The sequence below is a fragment of the Miscanthus floridulus genome, chromosome 19 (genome assembly GCF_019320115.1).
Source record: "Miscanthus floridulus cultivar M001 chromosome 19, ASM1932011v1, whole genome shotgun sequence".
Taxonomy (NCBI): Eukaryota; Viridiplantae; Streptophyta; class Magnoliopsida; order Poales; family Poaceae; genus Miscanthus; species Miscanthus floridulus.
In genome coordinates, this window is record NC_089598.1 from 101902797 (window position 1) to 101912167 (window position 9371).

The window sequence follows — 9371 nt, forward strand, 5'->3', positions numbered from 1 at the left end:
GCCTTACGTACCTTGTTTTGGATTTCAGGGACATGCTTCTAACACCCTAGCCCAGCACACGGCCCAGGCCCACTCTACCGAGGGATGGGCCCCACCTACGTAGCAACCCGCTTGCGCTTTCGTCCTCGCTTCGCGCAAAATGGTTAACCAAAGGTTACTACGCGCCCTTGGTCTGGCTATTTAAGCTGGTTCGGCGAATTCAGAATTCACGGTATGGTACTAAGCTTCTGGGTGCACAGCGGTTGCCGCAGCTACAGTACCTCGTCGCTACAGTAATCCGATTTCAGCCTAGCCTAATTCATCGCTATAGGCTACAGTAGCCCTAGCCCCACCCGCAATTCGGCCCATGAGCTGGGTCTCACATCCACCCACCCTCAATGGGTTCGACGTCCTCATCGAACTATCGAACTAGCTTACCCATACGGGACAAATGTCCAGGATCGACTCTCTTGGTCACGTTCATATTCTCGGCTCCCCGGCCCAAGTGCCATGCTCTTGCAAAGTCATACGCAACCTGTCCGAGCTCCCGAGCCATATGTCCGTGAAACCGCGAGAGTTGGCTCCGATATCATTTGTAACACCCCAGGCTCGGCACACGGCCTAGGCCCACTCTACCGAGGGGTGGGCCCTACCTACGTAGCAACCCGCTTGTGCTTTTGTCCTTGCTTCGCGCAAAATGGTTAACCAAAGGTTACTATGCGTCCTTGGCCTGGCTATTTAAGCTGGTTCGGCGAACTCAGAATTCTCGGTAAGTACTAAACTACTAGATGCACAATGTTTTCTGTGGCTACAGTACTCGTACCCCGAATTCAGGCCATCCCAATTCAGTACTATAACTACAGTAGCCCGGCCCAACCGCAATTCGGCCCTTGAGCTGGGTCTCACACTGCTCATGCGGCAAGACATTGATGGGCTACCTGCGTCACTCCCGCCTGTATCTGCTTATGGTCTAATGTTTTCTTCTTTAAAAATTTCTGCTCCTAACACACGCCATTGTTTGTTACCTGAAACACGTGCCTACTATATGCCTGTGATGAAAATTCAGTATCCATTGCTTAGGGATACGATCTGATGTTCGTTTGCCTGTGAGGTACTGGGCATGGCCTATTACCTGTATTATGGAGTTTTTTTAGAGTGACCCAGCTGTCAGCATGCTCTGAAGCTCTAGGTTCATGAACAAATGATGATTGAGACATTATTGAGGCCTTTAAGAATCTCTGCCAACTTTCTATATGGTCCAAGCCTATTTGCTAATAATCTCTGTCCTATCCATTTGCCAATTTATCTCATGCATTCCACATTCGTTAATGGTCTCATGTTCTGACCATTTGTCATTTGCTATTTTTTTCCTACTTCAGTCTGCTATGAAAAATTGGCATTCGTTACTTATGTTTTTTACTTTTATGCCTCTGATTACGTCATCTGACATGGTTTGATGGATTCCTGGTGGTCATCTTTCATGTTTTCTAATTTAAGTCAGCTGATTGGGTTTTATGGATTCTTGCTGGCGATGCTTACAGCATGTTGATCCCAGTTGCAAAGTTGTTTTCATGTTTTTGGGTTCTATAGTCGGCCAACAAATGCTACTTACATTCTCTCTCAAATATTTCTAGATAAAGTACCACCAAGGTCTCTCCATCAATATTGGTAAGCCTTACAACCCTTACGTACTCTTATAACCCATCCAATATGTGGGCTTAATTGCTGGAGCATTTTCTATTTGCATATACAAAAATACATTTACACGTTACCGTCAAGCGCTCTACAAATAGGAGAAAGGAACTCTTCTTTTGTCAAGCTGATCATCCATTGCTGGTTCAAGGTTATAACCTATGTATGTCTCGATTTAGTTCTATTAATCATTCTATATCGACAAGCACAAAATCCTAGACAATTTTTGCTTATATGTGAAGCACTTTGAGTGTCTGGTCATGCTATGTCTAATTTTTGCTGTGTAATTAGTTCTCCCATGCCTATTTCGTTAGCAGTAAAGAATTATTACTCACGTCTTACATGTTACCTTTCCTGTTATAATAAATGATGAAATTCATAGTTAGGATCACGTAAAGTTAGTGCTATATCTACATAATCTACTCTTCAAAATTGAAGCTATATCTATTTTGTCAGTCTTTAAAATTCCCAATGCAAACAGATTAATGAGTTCCATGCTCTACTCTTGCCATTTCAGTAGTTTCTTCTGTAATTTCTATACCTAATGTGCAACTTACCCTGCAACTTACATATTTGGTTAGTACTGTATTTTTTATAGCTGATATACACGCCTTCCTTAGAGATTTATTATAGCTCTACCCTGTTTATATTTTTTCCATCAATTTATCTATTCTGTTTCCTCATCTAATGTTGACTGCTCTCTTATCTGTGCATTCTATAATCATAACTGACCACTCTTCCTTTTTCCCTTTTTTTAATATATAAATTGAATCCACCTATATATGCTTTCATGCAGGACCTCAGGAAACATGCACAGGAGTATTGAAGCTCCGAGAAAGAAGATATTGCTTTAGACCTCATGAACCACTCACAATTTTTAAAGCAAAATAGCTTCCTATGTGCTGTATGGTGGTAATGTAATTCTTCCTTCTTTATTTGCAGATATACATGCACCTCTAACTAAGTTTGCTAATCTATCATATCCTCGTGAAAAGTGAAGACAACCACTCCTTCAAATGCTTCCAACAATTGTTTTTGTTCCTTTCCGCAGCTAAATCCTTAACTGTACCTGCATCTCAATCATTTTAATTATTGTGCTTGCTCCTATGATTGTGTGTGTGTGCGATGACTTTTATTTGAGATTTTAGGATCTTGATTTGTCAGGTGAATTTGTTTGGGCTCTTCACTGCAATATACACTGATTTTTAGATTCTTAATATCTTTTTAGCTTTTCACTTGTTCGTATGGTGTCAGTTAAATTGATCCACCATACCAAATGTACAAAGAAGCGAGCAACCATAACCCAACATCACACAACACCTGCTGATATGATACAAGTAACTGCTGGCGAGGCACAGTACCAAAGTAGGTTCATCCATTTTTTTCCCTTGTTCCTTTGTTCCCTTGTTCCTTTGTGTTACAAAAATATAACCTATTTATTTTTGTTCAGGACCAGGCTGTTTATTCTTTCTTGCAATAATTTTTCCTCTACTGTGGGTACCGACAACACCATGTAAAATGTAGAGGAATGGTGAATTTTAAAACTCTCTTTCCAGTAACTGAATGATCTAATGTTTCTGAATTAATGATCTGCTCCCTTGTCCTACACTTATAATGAAAAAATCTACGTGCTTTACTGCTGTGACAAAACTATTTACCAGAGTAAATGATATTTTATTTGATTCTATACAGCACACATGCCCACTATGATTTTGATAGGATAAATTTTCAAACTATATTGCAATGTCTTCGTCCTGTTGGTTCGCAAAGAAGTTGGTACCGGCTAGCTGGTAAATGTCTCATTCCACAGATTTATCAAGTAGAAGTATTTTGTTAGCTACAATTTCTAATGAAGATTGATTCATAAAGATCAAAGCTGCAGTGTCGTTTTAATTGTATAATATACCTACTATTTTATCTGGCATTATGCCATTCATCTATTTCTCTATGCTTATGGTAATTACTAACGCCACATATACAGGCCATTTAATCATACGATATTTTATATTTAGCCAATATATGCAGGCTAGGTTACGATACTTATGTTGGTTGGTGCTTTAGATAGTGTAAATTGAAAGCATGAAAAATTGTCTCTTGCTAATTCTTTAAATTGCAATAGGACAAAGTCGCGGAATAAGAAGCTGATGGGCACCCAGTTTGAAAAAGATATCTGTATATCTGATGAACTTTTACTAAGCTACCTTCCAGGTGAGGAAAGCTGACTGGCTGCTGCTGTGTGTTTTTGCCCCTCACTGATTATGTAATATTAGTAGAATTATAGAGTGCAAGAATACAAAAGTAATGATCTAGTGTATTTTAAAATACAAGCATGTGTGATCTTCCCATGATTTGATGATGCTTTCAACATGTCTCTTCAGTTCTCCAAAGTTAGTCATCTACACTTAGCTTTTAATATTGTGAGGTAATTAGTCTCCATGTTGCTACCATGTAGCAGCTGTGTGCAGATATTGGCCAAAGGAAAGTGCTAGCTGTTTACTTAACCACTCTCCATTCATTCTTCAAAGAACTACATACAAATGTTTGGATGTGAACTACTAAGTATCATGCTCAAACTGGTATTCTTGTGTTTTTTTTCATACATCCAGCATATTTCCTCCGTCTTCAAAATGTTTCCTGCTGCCCGCCTATGCGTGCGAGGGCCCACGCCTTCTACTAGTTTTCCTTTGAAAAGGATCGACTTCAGCCTCATTTGGCAGCACTTCTGGAGCGCCTTCAGTTCTTGCTCCTGCTGAAGCCCTGCCAAACGGGTGTACTAAAGATGGCTCCTCACACAAAGCCAAATAGAGCTGGAGTCTTTTTTTTTGCACGGAAACGTAGCTTCTCGTGGCTCCTCACCGTCCCCACTTCATGGTTTACCAAATTGGACATCAGCTGCCATGACGTACCTGTTGGTCGACCAAATCTCCTCCGGCAACATGAGGCTAGCAGCACCATGGCCAGCTAGCCAAGAGCCCGTCAGCTGATACCCTCCGGCACCGGGAGGCAGAGGCACAAACAGTAGCCCTAGATTGGCTGCAGTGGCCCCGCTTTGATGTGTCGTCCTCACAACTCCTGTGTGAGGTGCGGCCACGTCTGGTCGCCTGGACAGAGGTACACACGACCAGGGCCGGTCCTGAGTTTTTTTTACATAGAACAAAACTAAAATTCTAGGCCTTTTTATATAAACATGATAATAATATTAGCACTATTCGCTTTATCTTCTTTTTTTCATTGCCAGAAGCATACTTTCTTGATGACATGGTACTGTTAAAATTTAAAGAAACAATTAGTAACTGCAGTTCCATAAAGTATGGTAGCATCGCGCGTCGGCTGTACATGATTTGGGATCATAGGACGGACATAAGAGATACGGAGCATGTACCTGATTGTTGCCGCCTGCCTGGCGGAAGCCTGGAATACGTCATCACCGCCTCGCCCTATGCAGATCACGTGTGGTGCGCGGCTGCGCGCGGTCACGTAGACGTGCCCGGCCGGTGGGCAGCGACTCGCTGCCTCGTGTATAGAAGGAAAAGAAGTCCAACAGTCAAAGGAAAGGAGGCGGAGAAGTCATCAAGGAAAAAGGGCTTCCACGAAACTATAATAATAAAAGTTAACAATTTTAGTTCAACATGAGAGGGATTTTTTTTTGGAATAGCATAGGTCTACGCCTCTACTCCTTTGTACGGGTGATAAAAACGGAAAGTGAGTCAACCTATTTTTAAATTTGAATTAGGCTGGTTACTCCACGAAGTTTTTTTTGATTCCGTGTCAAAGGTTTGGAATGGCGAGAAGGGTACTACTTCAATGCAGAAATGACAAAATAAAGTGAGTTGGTTGTGTCAGTTCTTGAGAGGCTAGGCTAGGAACACGAATGAGAAGGTCAAAAAAGAGAAGGAATAACTGTTTAATATTGCTGCTGATCATGACAAAAGAGTGTTATCCCAGCTCTTGAGTCAGCAGGAATTGGACCTTAAGCAGAGTGTCAAAAATAGAATTGCCCGGCTACTTAGAGAGGAGAAAAATAGATGGTTTCAAAGGGAAAAGACTAAGAAACTAATGAAAGGGGATAACAATACAAAACACTTCCAAATGGTGGCAAATTGTAAGAGACGGTAAATAAGAAATTTTCAGCTTGAGCAGGAGGGAATCATCATCTGCCGGGAACCTTTGAAACAAAGTTTTCCGGACCTGTACAGTCTAAGGAGAAAGGGGGATTCGGTTGCCAAAGTGCTAGGCTCAACCCCTTTGAATATTTCGTTGAGGAGGGCGAGGCAGAAGGAGCCGCCGAATCTAGTTTCCTTGGTAGTGCCCATTACATCGAATGAGAACGGAGATAGGTTTCAGTGGTAGTTAAGAACTAATTGTAGTTTTTCAATGTAGTCTGTAGAGTGATTATGAAGTCTATTGATGGTAAAGAATTGTTCTGGAAGGCAAAGTTGGCTCTGGAAATAAAGATTTTCCTTTGGTACCTAAAGGAGGTGTGATAAAGAGGGGTTGGCAAGGGAATGATACCTGTAGCTTTTGTGGTCTAAAAGAGACGGTTCAACATCTCTTTTTTTATGCCGTTTGGCTAGATTCTTGTGAAATACTTTGTAGATTTCACTTGTTTGGTTCGTGTCTGAGGAGTTTCATTTCAAGTTCTAGGAACCAGATTATAGTGGGGGTAGCGGCTATGTGATGGACTATGTGGTTGAATAGAAACAATATGGTGTTCAACAAGAAAAGAACTAACTCATTTTTTAGGTAATTTTCAAGGGACTTACTGGATCAGACATTGATCTCTGCTGTCTAAAGAGGAAGAGAGACCGGCTACGAAGAGTGGATGCAAGAATTGAAGTTGGAAGTGATGTTGTTCGAGGTCTTCCGAAGTTTGGGATGGAGGCAGCTGAAGACATTAGAGAACTACTCCCTCCAGTTTCCTAAAAGATGTCATTTTGGACAAGGCTTGGGTTAAACATTGGGAATATAAATCATGAATAACTTTTAAATTGTTGAGTTTGAAAATATGAAAACCATATGAATAGATTTGTCTTGAAATATACTTTAAAAAAATATACATATATCACTTTTCAATAAATATTTTTATAAAAATAAGAAGTCAAAGTTATTCTTTGGAGACCGTATCGCTGTCCAAAACGATATTTTTTAGGAAACTGGAGGGAGTGCTTCCTCCGTCTTAAATTAACTGTCGTTTTGGGTTTCCGTGCCATAAGTTTAACAACATTTATAGAAAATACGTGTAACATTTGTATCTCTAAATAAATCTATTATGAAAATAGATTCAACGATCTATCTAATGATATTAATTATGTATCACAAATACTAATAATTATTTATATAAAATTAGTCAAAGTTATTTCTCGGAAAACGAGAACGACATTCTCTTTGCTTTTGAGAACTCTGGAGGTTTAGTCGTCCTTTACTTTCTGTTGTTGGAGTGTGTGCAGTGCTGCGTGGTCATTTGGACGTTGGTCATTTATAGACGGCTATACACCTATTCACTTGTGAATGTAAGAGGCCTGGAATTTTGTTCCTTATCTAAAAAAAATGTTTTCTAGTCTCTAACTAATTTGGAACAGAAGCGGGTACGTAAAGGTAAAGGAAAACGTGAGAATATATAAGGACGACATAGAGAAGAAATCGAAGCCGGTGTGTCGTGTGTGCATAGATACCAAAACCGTTTCCGAGCCAACGAGTGTGCTCGGCCCTAGCTCTCTCTCTCTGCATGCGGGCCTCTGTTGAGCTAGCAGTCGACGAGTCACGTGATGGATCGGACATCGGAGACTCCGAGCTGTAATGGATTCCGCCTGCTGACGGTCGAGCAATATATAACCCGATCGAATATAAGAGGCAGAGGAGCCAATCGAGGTAATCAGGCAAAAGGTAGACTCCCTAGTCCTAGCCCCTCGTCGATCAGAGGGAAACTAGCTAGCTAATCCACACGCGGCGCATCGTCGGTGTCCAGCATGCGGTCCGCGAGGGTGGCGTGTGCTCCGCCTTCTCCGCAGCAGCCGCTATGCCGCTGTCCCGACGAGTACACGTCGTCCACGCGGGAGGATCATCACATGATGCTGTGCCACGACGAGCGGCGGCGGCAAGCGGCCGAGTGGGCGGGCGATGAGCAGCCGCTGCTTGCACCGGCACCGGCACCGGCTCCGGCTCGAGTGAGCGTCGGCGCACCGGTCCCGGAGCCTACGCCGGCGGGGTCGGGGCTGTGCGACAGCGATGCCTGTTTTAACTTCTGGATGGGCTTTGGAAACGTACGGTAAAAGTTGGTTATTTGTGTTCTTCTATGAGTTTGATCCAATTTTTACCTCTTTGTATTTTAATTCTGTGAGGATTTGAATTACTTTTCTTGAAGAATTTAACTAACGACCAGTTCAAACCTTTTTGCAGACCGCTCTAGTTATCTTCCACGTTTCTGCCATCTTTGTTTGCTTCATGGCTCATTAACAATGCAGAAGACTGAAGATTGTTAACATTTGTGCGATGGTGCTCGTGCAGTAGCAGTAGAGTACTCGGAAAATATATTGGTACCCAGATCACACTAAGTAAATTTTAGTCCTTTATAGGCCTATAAGGACTTAGTTTGATCTTTTTAATCCTAGGTCGTGCTCAAATTCTGTTGTTTTAAGTTTTTGGAGCTCAAAATTCAACTCCCCCTCTTAGGAAATTTAAATGGTACTTTCATCTTTGTAACAGATTTAGTACAATTACAAATAAGGGATGATGGGGACATATCCCTAACTATATATATAATATCAAAAGGAGGAAGGTTTCTTGGTCCGACGACCCCCTCTCATTCTCTAGTTATGAACTTATGATGATACAAACAAAACCAACATGGCATTTTGGAATGACATTTTTTCTTTTTTTTGGCCTTCGCACTTACATCTTCTCTTTCACTCTCCTCCCACTATTAGAACTAGATCTAGACCACCATAAACTACCACAAAAGCATAAAAAAACTCAGAAAAAAGCACAAAAGGAGCATATAAGGCTGGGCACATACCAACCTCCTATGGCCACCTCCCTCAAAGAAACCAAGATCAAACCCCCCTGGAAAAATAGAGTTTTCTTGTTGAAACAGAGTTGCTTTTTCACCACGTCAGAATAAATGGGTGGTTGGGTTGTATTAATTTATAACCTAGCATTGACAGAGGTGAGCAATGTAAGGAAGCCACCTCCGTCAATCCTATATAATGGAGACAAGTGCCTTACAATGCCCATCTCTATTAATAGTTTAAAGGAGACAGGCATCCTAAGGCATTCGTCTCCATTATTAATGCATGAAGGTGAATGTTTTAGGATACTCGTCTCTGTTAATTGTTTAAAGGAGACGGGTATATTAAAACAACTGCCTCCGCTAATGATTAATAGAGGTATGTAGACTTTCCCCCTAGGCGCTCCTTCAAGGCACCCTTTTGTGTCCACCTCTGTTAATCAAGGGGCCTCCTCCCATAATCTGTTTTGTGGTAGTGTTGAATCACTGTTTAGACTATGGGGTATTACACAAGCGTGCATGCTTGCATGGATGGCGGTGGTTGGACAGCGAGAGCTAGCATTAGTTCCGGCAGGCAACCGTACGGTGGCTACTCGTTGAGCACAACGCCTCGATGGTGAATCAACGAGCTTGATAGTTGATAAGCAAGAAAGAAGCAGACAGGAGTGTTTGGGATGAAGAATACACTTGGTGCATG